The 14,676-nt window shown below is 37.6% G+C and overlaps 1 pseudogene; it reads right to left on the reverse strand.

Annotated features, from left to right (window-relative positions):
- Positions 1–11,588: 11,588 nt before the first annotated feature.
- On the reverse strand, positions 11,589–12,756 carry LOC134254429 (uncharacterized; annotated as a pseudogene).
- Positions 12,757–14,676: the final 1,920 nt, after the last annotated feature.

A 14,676-nucleotide genomic window follows, 5' to 3' on the forward strand; every position in this document is an offset into this window, starting at 1 on the left:
AAAGAAACGTTTGTGTGTGTCTTAAAAAAAAGATTTCTTTTCCAAAATAGTCAAAGAAACGATTGTATCTTAGGAAAAAGATGATGTTTTTTAAACAGTCAAAGAATCATACACAATTTTATACTTTTTCTCTAATGGTTTGCTCACGACCTCATGATCCCGAGTCCTCTGGATTTTGTTGGGATAAGGGACTGTCACTTCCTCTATTTCTCCTTTGAGCATTTTTTCTAAAGTCTCTAGGGACACGATCTGGGAGGTACGATAGTTGAGAGTGATTCCTTTGACTTTATGAACCTCGGTTCCTTTGCCAGTCCGGTAACCATAATTTTTAGGACCAGCCGACATGAATTTGATGATGTGATGCACATCTTATTCGTCGGTCCATTCTCCTAAACTATTACCCAAGGTAGGATTAAAGGCTCCTTCCCGATGTTGGTAAATGATACTGTCCGTATCGTAATAAAGGACCCGATTTCCTAAAGGTTGTAAAGTCTCGTAGAGGTGTAAGCGAGCATGTGCGGTGGTTAAACAAGCCAGGACCACGTTTCAAAAGGGACATTCTTCGACGAATTCCTGTTTGTCTTGACAATTCACTAGAATCTTGTCTTCATTGGTGTTCTCTTTATTGTCTTAGAGTTGCATGCCCTTGATGTCGAGAGTCGAATCTTGTAAGAGTTGCTGTTATTCCTCTTCTACGTCCAAGTATCTGGTTTTGGGTAATAACAAGCGTTGAGCAAATTTTCCCCACAGACAATTTAAAAAGAGTTAAGCAGTGGTTCTTCTCACTGGATTCTTCTCGATACTGAGAATGTCCATCATGAATCCTTCTTTGTATAACACTTGTCGAATGTAATCTTGTTCTTGTTCTGAGGTCTTACAGTCCGGGGGAAATCCGGACGCTTCCTGTTTGATCTTGAGGAAGGTATCGATGTAAGATCTGAATAACTCTTGACTGCTTTCTTTAAAATGCCATACTTCGTAGATTCGATCTATGGTATATCCCATGTCTAGGGCTTTATGTAATTCGGTCGTCACCTAAGTACCCGTGAGACTACGTTCCTGGTCGGTGTGTTGACATCGATCTTGAAAAGTAGAGTCCTGTCGTTCGGCACACGTGCGACATAAGGGAAATAATAACTTGCCTCCCGTCCGATAAGGTAATACGGGGTGATAGAGGTCTCGGGAAGTAAGACCCGACAGTGAATGAGACCGAAATAATTTCTCAAGTCCTGGAACACGTCTGTGATGATCTCGGGATGCCCTAAGGGAAAAGGTCTGTGTTTCAACACGTAAGGGTATAGTGAACAAACGTCCATGTACCTCATGTCCCCTTCCTCACAATATAATCGAGTGGCATTTGTCCGACCTCCGTACAGGGCTTCTCGAGGGTTTAAAGGATCGGGAATGTCCAGGTCTCGTACAAAATGCTGTAAACTCGCAACTTTTTGCACTTGCTGATCGAAATCGTGCTCCCAGATACCAAGGACGGTATACCCCATTTTCTCCAAAGTCAAAGTCCTTCTGAGGGTTTCTTCGTGTAATTGCTGGCAAGTATATTGGGTCCGGTGAGGATGAGGTTCGGTTTGTAAACTGGGATAGCAGGTGGAGCATCCGTGCCAATAGCACCCGTAAAATTCGTAGACGGTGCGAGTCGCTTCCTGGTATCCGTCGACGGTATAATTTCCGATCTGGACATCGCCCCCGTTTCTGGCATGTTGTTTGTGACATCCACTCTGTTGACTAATCCAGGTGAGCCACCGACAGGCTTTAGCCGAATAGTGTCGTGCCGGTTGATACTCGAGGTTAGGAATGATGGCAATGGTGTCTTCAGGCATGAATTGTCGACGGGAGGCTAAATTAGCAGCAGTGGCAAAAGTGATGGATTCCTGGAAAGGGTCCACATTGAATAAGGTCTTAAGGGTGGCTCTAAACTTTACACAGCATCGGTGCAAAATGTCGACGTCCGAGACACAATACTCTACAAACTCTTTCTGGAAATCAAATAATTTTCCCCTCTGTTGTTCGTACCATTCAAAAAATGCCCGTCGTCCACTGATAGACATTTCGTCCGGATTGTAGAAAGCTTCCGGTGGATAAGGTCCTACGTAATTCTGGTTCTGTTCCGTATTAAAGTGGGGGAAATAGCCTATCCTCAATTCGTCGAATCCGAAAGCGGAGGGCATCTTGGCTAATGCAAACGGTAAGAAATTATACGAGTCGACGAATTTCAGTCCGCATATTTCCATGTACAAGATCTTACTGCCGTTCATGATGACGTTAGGTTTAATGGGGGCAGAATGTACCATGTAATACAAAATGAATTGTCCGTCGTAGCCTTTGAAGTTATGGGCGATGACGATGACCTCGTCGTGTACTAAAGTGGAATTCCTAGTACCTCTAGTGGGTTGTAATAACCAGTCTATGAACTTCTTTAAGGTGTCTGGTCCTTGAAATAGGTGCTGACGGGGTCCCATGTGTTGACAATGAGGACAGGGTTGATCTATGTCTAACTGATTGCAATGTTGACAGACGCGGTGTGCCACACACAGAATAGGGATGTGAATGCCGGTTTCCTGAGTGCATTCGAAATCGAAATAGATGTAAAACTGTAAGGTGTCTTTCCCCTTCTTCTTCTTCTTCTTCTGGGGCTTCTGTTGTACGTAGCACTGATGATCGGTATCGACGATTTTCTTACAGATCTTACACTGTTTCTGTTCTCCGCATTTGTGATGAGGGAATAAATTCTTAGGTATCCAGGACTGACACTTCTCGCATTGTTCCATTAAATTGCAGACAGTAGTGGTGGTCTTCTTACTATGGGGTCTTAAATGATTTTCGTAACAGGTCCTGTTCTTAACATTCCATGGCATTCCTGGCATTTAATCTCGATCCCTTCATCGGGACAATAAGGGTGATGTCCTAAACAATAGGTACAGCGATGAGGGCACTTAGAGCGATGGTCTGTGACCTTCCTGTACCCCACGTCGCAATGATCACAGTAATATTGGTTCCCCTTTTCTCCCGGCATGGATATGATGGCATCGTAATGATGGTCGTCTAACAAAATGTTCAAAGAAGTTCCGTCTCCCCAGCCTTTGAAAATGCGCTCTAAGGTGAGTTTAGTCGAAGTAGACTTGAACTGAAATATTTTCAGTCGATACTGAGGAGCTAATACCTGTTGTAATTTCGTCCACTCTGCATATCCACAAGCTTGAGTGATATCACACTCGGCCTGTTCCATGAGGGCTATGGCTAGGTTCTTCTGGTCATTGGCTCTTACATCTCCTAATTTCCATTGTTTATCCCATTCGGGGTCTGGATGTTCGGGTTTTTGACTGTGTAATCGAGTCACGACGATGGCTCTAGCTAAACAAAATTGATCCCTGGGATTGACGATCCGAACGATGGCTCTATTATTGTTCTTATAAGTCTCCTTATTCACTTGTAAATGCTGGGTTCTGTCTCCACCACTTCCCTCGGGATACTTGACCCGAAACATATCTAATTTCATGCCCCCGTCAACCAGTTTGAAACCCTTTCTGGATTGTTGCACGGCTTCAATCTTGTCTAAAATGACGTCCTCGGTAAAATGTTTACATTAAGTAAACTCGTACCAAAATTCTGATTCCAGAGATTTGTGGCGTATGTTCAGGCGGAGATAATCGTTAGGATCACACTGCATTTTCGATTTGAAAGTTTGTAACATGTGTCTGAATAATCGCTGAACAAATCCTCTGTTTTCTTCCTCTGGAAACTCCTTAAAAATCACAGTGTAAAAATCCTCTTGAGCTTTAAATTTTCTTGAGTGCACCCTTTTATTCACTGTGAATGGTGACGTCTACATATCAGTGAAATATTCTGGAGCGGGACGTAAAACAGTGTACAATCAACAATCGATAATACTGGGATATGGCCTTGGGTTTGGGTGGTGAATGAATAGGTAACTTTGACCCCCCATGCGCCCTAGTCCTTTGCTGTTGCTGACGTTGTTTTTCTAGTTGAGCTCTTCTCTGTAATAGTCTGGCATTTCTTTTCCGAAGCTTTAATTCTCGCTCTTTATTTTCATCAAGAATTTGATCTAATTCTCTTTCCCATAGTTGTCGTTGTCGTTGTTGTTCTAATTGAGCTCTTCTCTGTAATATTTTAGCATTTTTTCCCGGAGCTTTAACTCTTGATCTCTTTTCTCATAAAGAATTCGTTCTAATTCTCTTTCCCTTTTTTCCATTCTAATAATCGCTGAGCACGTAACTGTTTTTTCTTTAGTAGAGTCCATGCCTACCCAGGCAGGGAGGTGGCTCTGACTGTAGAATGAGCTGAAAGTAAGAGAAAAGCCGTATTTATACAGTGGATGACGTCACAATGCATAGGTAAGCATATTTTTTGCACACGGGCCCCTGACTTGAATCGCTGCCAATTATATTACCTGTGTAGTCAGCATAAAAAAAACGAAGGTCTATCGTATTGTTTGCACAGGGCCCTTACAGATGATGCAACAGGTATAAATCGTAGGAACAGCGTATAGAGTATAATGAAAACACAGTGTAAACACACCCCGTATTTAGGGGGCTATATGTAATGAATTGACCAGGCTATCCCCCAGGGGCTGCACTCTATTGACCCGGCTATCCCCCCACGGGCTGCACTCAGTTGAACCGGCTATCCCCGAAAAGGGGCTGCACTCAGTTGACCCGGCTATCCCTATCATCCAGAAAAGTGCACTCATTTGACCCGGCCATCTAGGCTCCTTATACTACTAATGGTTACTGTTGTATCCGTAGTCGATGTTGTATCCACAGTCGATGTATCCGCATTTGGTGTTGTATCCAATGTCGGAGGTGGCTGAAATATTTAAAATAACTAAAAAAAAATCATAAAAGAAGTAAGATTATAAGGCACTTTTTAACATATTTGGTAGTCTTAGATGGTTGAAACATAAAAAAGTTGCATAATAACACAATTCATGACCATCGCTTACTTAACTTTTTGTGATATTCACAACTAACACTGAGATATAACTATTGATAAACAATTGCATAATGTAGGTTAGATAAATTAAGAGATTAATATAATACCAATGTATGAAACTATACCTTTACATTGTTAGATTAACGATAGGGTTGAAAAAACTAATATATCAAGTTAGCTTTAAGAACATTTAAATCATTTCGTAATGAATTAATTTGAATCACCTTCTACACCAACCTTAACATCCTGGGCGGGGGATTCTCTTGTGGTGGTGGTTATCTTGTGGTTGTGATTCTCTTGTGGTGGTGGTTATCTTGGTGAGAAACTAGTAGGCAGGCTAGGGGGACACTCGTAAAGAATATAGAATGTCATATGATGAATAATATACACAGATACAAGCACATGGCCACAAAAATACTTACACAATGTGAATTTAGAGAAGTAAATTTTACTAATAAATGCAGATAGTTGATAAACTGCACCTTAACCTTAACGTCCTGAGATGAGGATTATCTCATTGTGGTGGTAATCTTCGAGTCAATTTCCGAAAACCTTCTGCTAGCGGGAAGGCTAAGGGGAAACTACTAAAGAAATAACAGTTACAAAATGAAAACATGAAGAATGTCACACGATGAACAATATACACAGATAAATATCATACACATTTCAAATCCCCTCAAAATATCTGCACAGGATGACTCGATCTCTAATTAGAATTCTTTCAAGATTTGTGCAAACACCATCACATTCCGCAATGAAAATTCTGCGGATAGAATTACTGCATCTTAAATCAATGGCTGATGATGCTTCAAAAAATTGAAACACGACTTCTCTGCACCCACTATATAACACACAAGATCTCCAGTCACATACCATCATGAAGTCATTTTCTGCACTTTGATATAAAATTAAAGCCATTTACGGAAAAAAACCAGAAACTCATAACATGAAGTGTGGCGAAAAATGTTGTACTCATATCCCTGGATCTACCTGCAATCACGCGAAAAATCAGCAAATTCAATAATCAGATATCAAACCCGATGTATAATAAAGTGCAGGGAAATATTTTTGTTACAGCATCAATGCTGATTTTGATGCTCCCTTTTCTTGCTGATTTTGATGCTAGTTGTCCTTATCCTGATCCTGGTTTGATCCTTATCGTGATGCTGGTTTGAAACTAGGTCAATGCTAGTAATGCTACCGGAAGTGGGATTGGCCTGCCAGAAGTGGATAAATCAAAAACAGCATTGCTATTTTAAGCCATAAAAAAATAATTTTTGGAGTAATTTTTATTTGTAATTTGTTTTAAATGAGTTTTCTTAATCTGATTTCACTTTTTACCGAAAAATTAACGAATTTCGTTTTGTCGTATTGCAATTGTTTAGAAACAAAATCGCGTCACAGTGGAAGTAAATGACTATATATTCATCTTGCGAAGTTATCAAACATATTATTTGATATGGATTGCAGCTAACGGTGCGAAAGTTCTACATATTCTGCATGACTTCTTTCTAAATCATTATAGGACGTTTCTAGATCACCAAGAATATTTTGTAGTACACCATGGTCCTCCATATAACCTAATTCTCTAAATCTGTTGTATATTCTGTGAAACTTGCCCTTTTGCGTTGAACGTCGACGTTTCTTGCCCTATAGCTCAGGATCTTTTGACTCTTCGGGTGGCGGCATGTTCCCTGTGTGTCGAAATGTTGCACTTGGTCAGTTCAGAAATTCACACCGTCATGTAGTAACAATTTATTGTTTCGACCTGTTAATGGATAGATATCTATTACAACAAGGGCACCGCTAAGCGGAGCATCCCCTCGCGGCAGGAACATCTCTGGTAATGGTAATATCTCATGAGAGATAAATTCTAGAGGGACGATAAACATGTCAAAGATTGATAGTACAACGTGTCTTCTTTAAATTCCCTCTCATGAATATTTTGCTCATATGAAGGCTTGCCCGTGAAGAGTTTTTTCTCATACTATGCACTGACGACCATTGAGCAGTGAGGGATCCATTTGTACCAGCATCTATTGGGACATTGGCCCTTGGTTTAAACGGTCTCATTAGAAGGACCAGTCTTCACGTCCCACAGTGGGATTCAAACCCGCAAAATTAGGATCAACTCCCTTACTTTTGAAAAAATACTAAGTGGAGTGTTGTTGTTGATCCAATTTTTTTTTTACAAAATGCAAAGTACAACGCGTCTTGGTTGGTTTGGGGGGGGGGGGGGGGCATAACATTGATACCTAATTTAGGGTAGTAAAGTTTAATAAACGGTATTAAATTGTTTTTCAGCTCTATTTATTTCTTTAACAAAATTATAGGGGGTAGGGGTGTCTATTTTTAACAAAAATCAAACTGCATAGAATTTAAGTTGGGAGGGGGGTGGGTGTCATAATATGCATACAAAATTGGGCAGTTTCCGTTATGCCTAGCAGAAACATATCACGCGTGCTACATGTACAAGTCTCAGTAATTTTAATTATTTACCAACGTTATTAGTATATTTCACCGTTCCAGGCAATACGCATTTTTTTCGTAGTAAAAAATAACAAAGTACATCGAGACTTTATTTGAACTTGTGGCATAGACGTCAGAACAGGGGTGGGGTGGGGGCTTAGCCTCCCATTTTTTTTTTTTTTTTTACAAATTTGACAATTTCTATGCATTGAAAATTGGGGTTTACCTTTTATGTTGGTTAAGCCCCCCCCCCCCCCCCCCCCCCCCACACACACACAAACATACTTTCAATTTAACGTGCATCCCAAATTCTCAGACACCTGGTGGAGTTTGGTAATGAATCCGCGACGTTCATCTAATTCTATTAATCTGGTTCTTACAGACTCGACAGGTTAAACTGGTTCCCTAGCGGAAATGATTATTGTCAACTCGTACATAAAATGTCAGGGTTTGAAGACAGTGTAAATGCGATATCTAAAGAAATATATCATCAATGAACTTAAAAATTAATAGGCTTCTTCCTTTTATACTGCCACACAAGTATGTAAACGCTGAGAGTAGTTAATGCAAAGGTTCTCTGTCAATCTTGCCCACAAATGATTATTGTCAACTCGTACATGAAATGTCAGTGTTTCGAGGCAGTAAAAACGCTATATCTGAAGAAATATTTCATCAACAGACTTGAAAATTAATAGGCTTCGTCCATTTATACTGCCACACAAGTATGTAAACGCTGAGAAAGGTTAATGCAATGGTTCTCTGTCAATCTTGCCCACAAGGTAATGAACACACTAACACACACATACATACGCACATTCGCGATGCTATATCCCCTCCGCAACTAGTTGCGCGAGGGGATAATAAATATCAGTTTGTTGATAATTATACAATTCTCATTATTATTAACAGTCATTTTTAAATATAAAATAACTCACACATTGACGGGCTTAATACATGACATTGTTTCGCCGTTGAGGAGTCCGTGCATCTCAAACCGGATATTACTTACGAAATATTAAAGTCCGAAACGATACGGACAGAATGTACAATTCCGAAACGTACAATACGAACGTATCATATGACATGATTAAGTTATTTTACTTTGCACTCCTCCTGATTTGTAATTATAGGACTGTAATATAGACTATCTTCTCTGGTTTAACAACACATCTAACGTATGCATCGGAAATATGCTGCTTTAATCCATGTTCTGTTAGCAACTCTGTAAATATTCTAGCATCTTCGTCATTGGGATCATCAAGATGGAAATTTAGAAAACTGTGATAAGTAACTCACCAGGGATTAACACGAGACTGTACAGATAGTTGGTCCATTCTTCAAAGAAAACAGAATTCTTGAATTTATTTGATTTAGATGGGGGTGGGCGATATATAACAGCGATGAGAATAAAGTTGTTTTTGATTTTAATAGAGCACTCTAGATGTTAGAAATGAGTGTATTTGGCATCTTTGGAGTAAGCATACTTAATATGAATTCCCTATGGTTCAAAAGTTATGTCAAAAAGTATAAAAAGCTATTTTTAGCATATAGGTCACAGACAAGGTCACCAGATTATTGACCTTGTCGTCATTTGAAACGAATTCACTACTAGATTATGTATACCAAATATAAAGTCCCTATCTCGTATGGTTCAAAAGTTATGGCAAACAGTGGAAAAAGCTATTTTTGGCACATAGGTCACAGACAAGGTAACTGACCTTGATGTCATTTGAAAGGACTTCATTAGTGGAGTATGCATACCAAATATGAAGTCTTTATCTCTTATGGTTCTTAAATTATGGCAAAGGTTAAAGTTGACAACAGACAGAAAGAAAAACGGTTAAACAGACAAGACAAAAACAATATACGCCCGGGATTTATCGATCTGGGCGCATTTAAAACATGAAGACTCTTTCCCTTTTATCTTTGGTATAATAAAATTATTTTTTGCACTTCTTGTGATATTATTCAATACAAAATGTTCATGGAGGTAAGCTGGTGCATTACCATGATATATATTTAAGGAATGTTTTCAAGTTTTGTGTGAGTTATTGGTGTGTGAATCACACAGACTTGTCACGTAGGCGCTAGTGCTTCATGAAAAATATGCCTACATGCAAGTCTGTGTGATTCACACACCAATAATTCACACTAAACTTTAAAAAATCCTTATATTTACATTTTACATGTTTGAAAGCACCAAAATATACTCAATATTTGAATTTCTCGCTGGCCTATATTGTTGCATTTTATTAACGTCGCTGCATTCTCATTGTGACGTCACGTTAACGCACGTTTTTCCATGTATATTTCTACGCGTGAATATACACGAAAATGTTTTTCAAATCAATATCACAGTAAGCTTACTAGAAAAACACAGCGAATGTAAATATTAAGACATGCTTTAATCTAAATTGTTAAGCTCTATCCTCCACTCTTAACATATTTAAAGAGGGTAAAATATTAATAGAAATACTCTCTCTAGATCTAAGGTTTAAAATGAACTGCACTACTTTGTTCCGGGTTACTTGTAATCTGTGTAAGTTGTTTGTTTATTCCACAATACCAAAAAGAACTGGCATAGTCAAAATAACATTGTATCAAGGCAGAACATAGGGTCTTTCTAGAATGTGTACCAAGACAGGGTGCATTTCTATGTAAAAACTTAAGTCTAGCATTACCGTTCACAGTAGCTCAGTCGGTAGAGCGCTCGCTCCGTGATTGGGAGGTCGTGAGTTCGTATCTCGGCCGCGACTGACCTAGTTAAAATTGGTAGCAACTGTTCCTTCGCCATGCGCTCGGCACAATGAAGTGAAAGTTGCGGGTCCTTCGGATGAGACCTTAAAAACCGAGGCCCCGTGTCAGCGGCAGGCGTTGGCACGATAAAGATCCCTCACTGCTCAATGGCCCTGAGTGCCGAGTACAGGTCAAACTTTGAAGCCCTTCATCGGCATACGGTGACGTCTCCATATGAGTGAAAAATTCTCGAGAGGGACGTTAAACAATATACAATCAATAAGTCTAGCATTAATTTTTTGTATGACTTAAAACAATATTTTCACATGAAAGAAACTTGTCAATACAGATTCCTAAATATTTAACACTGTCAGAACCTTAAATAATGTGACCATTACACACAATGTTTAAACATGTGATACTTTTAAGCTTTCTTGCAGGACCAAATAAAATAGATTCTGTCTTACCTTACAATCTATTGTCAATTAACCAAGAGGAACATTTGTAAAGAACAATGCCCACTTTTGAACAATAATAACAGGATTCACTAAGTAAACGATCTTCATGTAAATAGCATTTTGAGTTCTTAAAAGTTCATTAACAGTTCTACTTATGATAGCAATTTGCTTTCAAATATAGGTGAGAAGTCCAATTATACCTACCAAAAATATTCCAGTCTTCTAGTTTTATGTTACATGTAGTTATGAAGAATTAAAAATTTTAACATGTTCTGATCTTATAGAAATAACTATATAGCTACACATGCAAATTCATAGGGAAATTTCTTCATCATTGTCTCCGATTGAATAACTGGAATAAACATTTTCTATGTTTTCTACATGGTCTTGTTGGACACGATTTCTAATAAAGCGTCGAACTAGCACTTGAACAAGCATCCAACACAGGAAGACACAGAAATCTACTGCAGACAACAAAGGGAAACAACAGAATGATATGCGGACATCACTGGAAGTAAATTTTAATGCATAGTTCTATATCATAATAGAAATGTCTCAAAATTAAAAAAAAAATGATGTTGTGTTATTTATAATTGGTCATCTCTTATTTCCACCTGATATTGATCGTGATATATTGGATACAACATATTATGGTGTCTTTTCTTTTTTAACCAAGAAATAGTTCTTATAATTAATACAAGTATAAACAGTATAAAAGTAGTTGTCAAAACTGAAGAGATAGCTAAAAATATTAAAGAGCATCCTCATATAATTCATCAGTGTGTGGTCTTAAATAACCTTCTGAATCAAAAGAGTCAAGTGAAAGACAAGTAATTGATCCAGTATATATTTGACTATTTAGAGACTGGTTTTGTTTTATTTTTACATGCAATACTCTTTAAAAAGTTATTGTTATAATAATTGTAATGTGTGCGAACAAAAAGAAGAAATGGATAAATATTAACTTAAAAGAATGGTTACTGTTGTATCCCAAGTCGATGTTGTATCCGCATTTGGTGTTGTATCCAATGGCGGAAGTGGCTGAAATATTTAAAATAACTAGAAAAATCATAAAGGAAATAAGATTATAAGGCACTTTTTAACATATTTGGAGCTTAGATGGTTGATACATAAAAAAGTTGCATAATAACACAATTCATGACCACCGCTACCTTATCTTTTTGTGATATTTACAACTAACACTGAGTTATGACTATTGACTATTGATAAACAATTGCATAATGTAGGTAAGATAAAATTAAGAGATTAATATAATACCAATGTATCAACTATACCTTTACATTTTTAGATTAACGATAGGGTTGAAAAAATTAATAGATCAAGATAACTTTAAAAAAATTCAAAGCAATTCGTAATGAATAACATGTAATTTGAATCACCTTCTGCACTAACCTTAACATCCTGGGCGGGGGATTCTCTTGTGGTGGTGGTTATCTTGGTGAGAAGCTAGTAGGCAGGCTAGGGGGACACTCCTAAAGAACATAGAATGTTATATGATGAATAATATACACAGATACAAACACATGGCCACAAAAATACTTACACAATGTGAATTTAGCGAAGTAAAAACTAATAAATGCAGTTAGTTGATCCTTAACATCCCGAGATGAGGATTCTCTCAATGTGGTGGTAATCTTCGAGACAATTTCCGAAAACCTTCTGCTAGTGGGAAGGCTAAGGGGAACTACTAAAGAAGTAACAGTTACAAAATGAAAACATGAAGAATGTCACACGATGAACAATATACACAGATATAAAAGAAAAATACCATACAGTACACATTTCAAATCCCCTCAAAGCACCTGCACAACATGACTCGATCTCTAACTAGAACTCTTTCAAGATTTGTGCAAACATCATCACATTCCGCAATGAAAATCCTGCGGACAGAATTACTGCATCCTACATCAATGGCTGAAGATGCGTCAAAAAATTGAAACACGACTTCTCTGATAGTAGGGGAGACGCACCCACTATATAACACACCTGAGCTCCAGTCACATACCATCCTGTAGTCATTGTCTGAACATTGATAAAAATTAAAGCTATTTACGGAAGACAATCGAAAACTTCTAGCAAGAAGTGTGGCGAAAAATGTTATACTCATATTCCTGGATCTACCTGCAATCACGCGAAAATCAGCAAATTCAATAATCAGATATCAAACCCGATGTATATTGAGTGTAGGGAAATATTTTTGTTACAGCATCAATGCTTATTTTGATGCTTCCTTTGCTTGCTGATTTTGATGCTAGTTATCCTTATCCTGGTTTGATCCTTATCGTGATGCTGGTTTGAAACTAGGTCAATGCTAGTAATGCTACCGGAAGTGGGATTATCCTGCCGTAAGTGAATAATTCAATAAAGTGCCACGCCACAGCATGATACGCCCGTCAAAATATTACACAATTATCTTTAACAGTTTAGACTGCAAGAAAATCACTTCAACCTTGATTCTAAGATTTCCATGATTTTTCCATTTTTTTAAAAAATATTTCTTTATCCATCCCCTGTGCTGTAGGCATATTTATAACAAATATTACATAACTGACAGATTTCTATACTGTTTGTGTTAGACTTTGTCAAATGCCGGCCATCATAATAAACAATATCAAATTAGTCTTAACAACTTAATCTATGCCACATTAATTTTGAAAAGAAAGGCTGGCCATCATATGACATTTGCTATGACCAGCAGTTCTTCTGTCTAATCCCCAAAGACAGATAAGGCAGCGCTTGATCAGATAGCCTTCCTACATTGAACTCATTAATTAATCTTTGACTGGATGCTTGTCTACTCATTACTCCCTAAATATTAATGGATCTGCACTTTTTATCCTAAAACACTTTTAAAACATATAAAATACTCCATGATTTCTTTTTAGATTTAATGCCAGACAGGTTTTATATTTAATTCATATGGTCAAGTAGGCATGCTGATTCAACCCCACCTCATAAAATTAGTTTTTAATTAATTAATATTATATAATATCAGATTATTAGTTTATTATGCAATATCAAATGTTTTAATTACTTTTTATCAAATTCATTTTAAAACTTAGCTAGCCACCAAGAGCCATTTTTAATCTAACAGCTAGGCTGGCTGTCCATTTGCCCAATACCCAAGGGATAACACCAAACCTCCTCACACTAAACTCATTAATTTCTCTCTAATTTGACATGCAACTTTCTGCTATCAAAATTCTTCCTGACCAGTGCTTCATAATTATGCCCATGGGACAAACTGAATTCCTCTCATTAACACTGAAATTTGTTTAAGATTGCTGTAAAGTATATGATGAAAAAATAAGTTTTTACTTGATTTAATACTTTTTAATAAGGATACAACTCTATTTTTTACATTTTTAGGATTACGAAATTTAAAATTTAAAAAACTTAATTTTTTTTTTAAATTTCACTAAAATTAAAGGTCACAGTGACCTTGAAATAGGTCGCGACACACCTTCTACCTAAGATGTATACTTTTGCCAAGTTTGATAGCTCTAGGTCTAATAGTTTTCTAGTTATGAGCCGGACAGGATTTTTTCCATATTTGGCCATAGCATCTTAATTAAAGGTCAGAGCGACCTACTTTTGGTGCGCGACACACCGTCTACCCAAAAAGTATCAGTTGACAAAGTTTGATAATCCTAGGCCTAATAGTATTGAAGTTATGAGCCGGACAAGAATGGACAGACGGACGGACGGACAGACAGACGGACGGACGGACGGACATGAAGCGTATAACATAATACGTCCCGTCTTAAGACGGGCGTATAAAAACTGTTTTAATATTTTAAGCTATAAAAAATAATTTTTGGAGTAATTTTTATTTGTTATTTGTATTAAATGACTTTTCTTTATCTGTTTTCACTTTTTACCGAAACATTAGCGATTTCTAACGAATTTCGTTTTGTCGTATTGCAATCGTTGAGAAACAAAATCGCGACATATTGGTAGTAAATGACTATATATTCATCTTGCGAAGTTATCGTAACATATAATTTGATATGGATCGCAGCTAACG

This window comes from Saccostrea cucullata, unplaced genomic scaffold, assembly GCF_032062105.1.
Source record: "Saccostrea cucullata isolate Sc308-1 unplaced genomic scaffold, CSIRO_AGI_Scuc_v1 ctg8772, whole genome shotgun sequence".
Taxonomy (NCBI): Eukaryota; Metazoa; Mollusca; class Bivalvia; order Ostreida; family Ostreidae; genus Saccostrea; species Saccostrea cuccullata.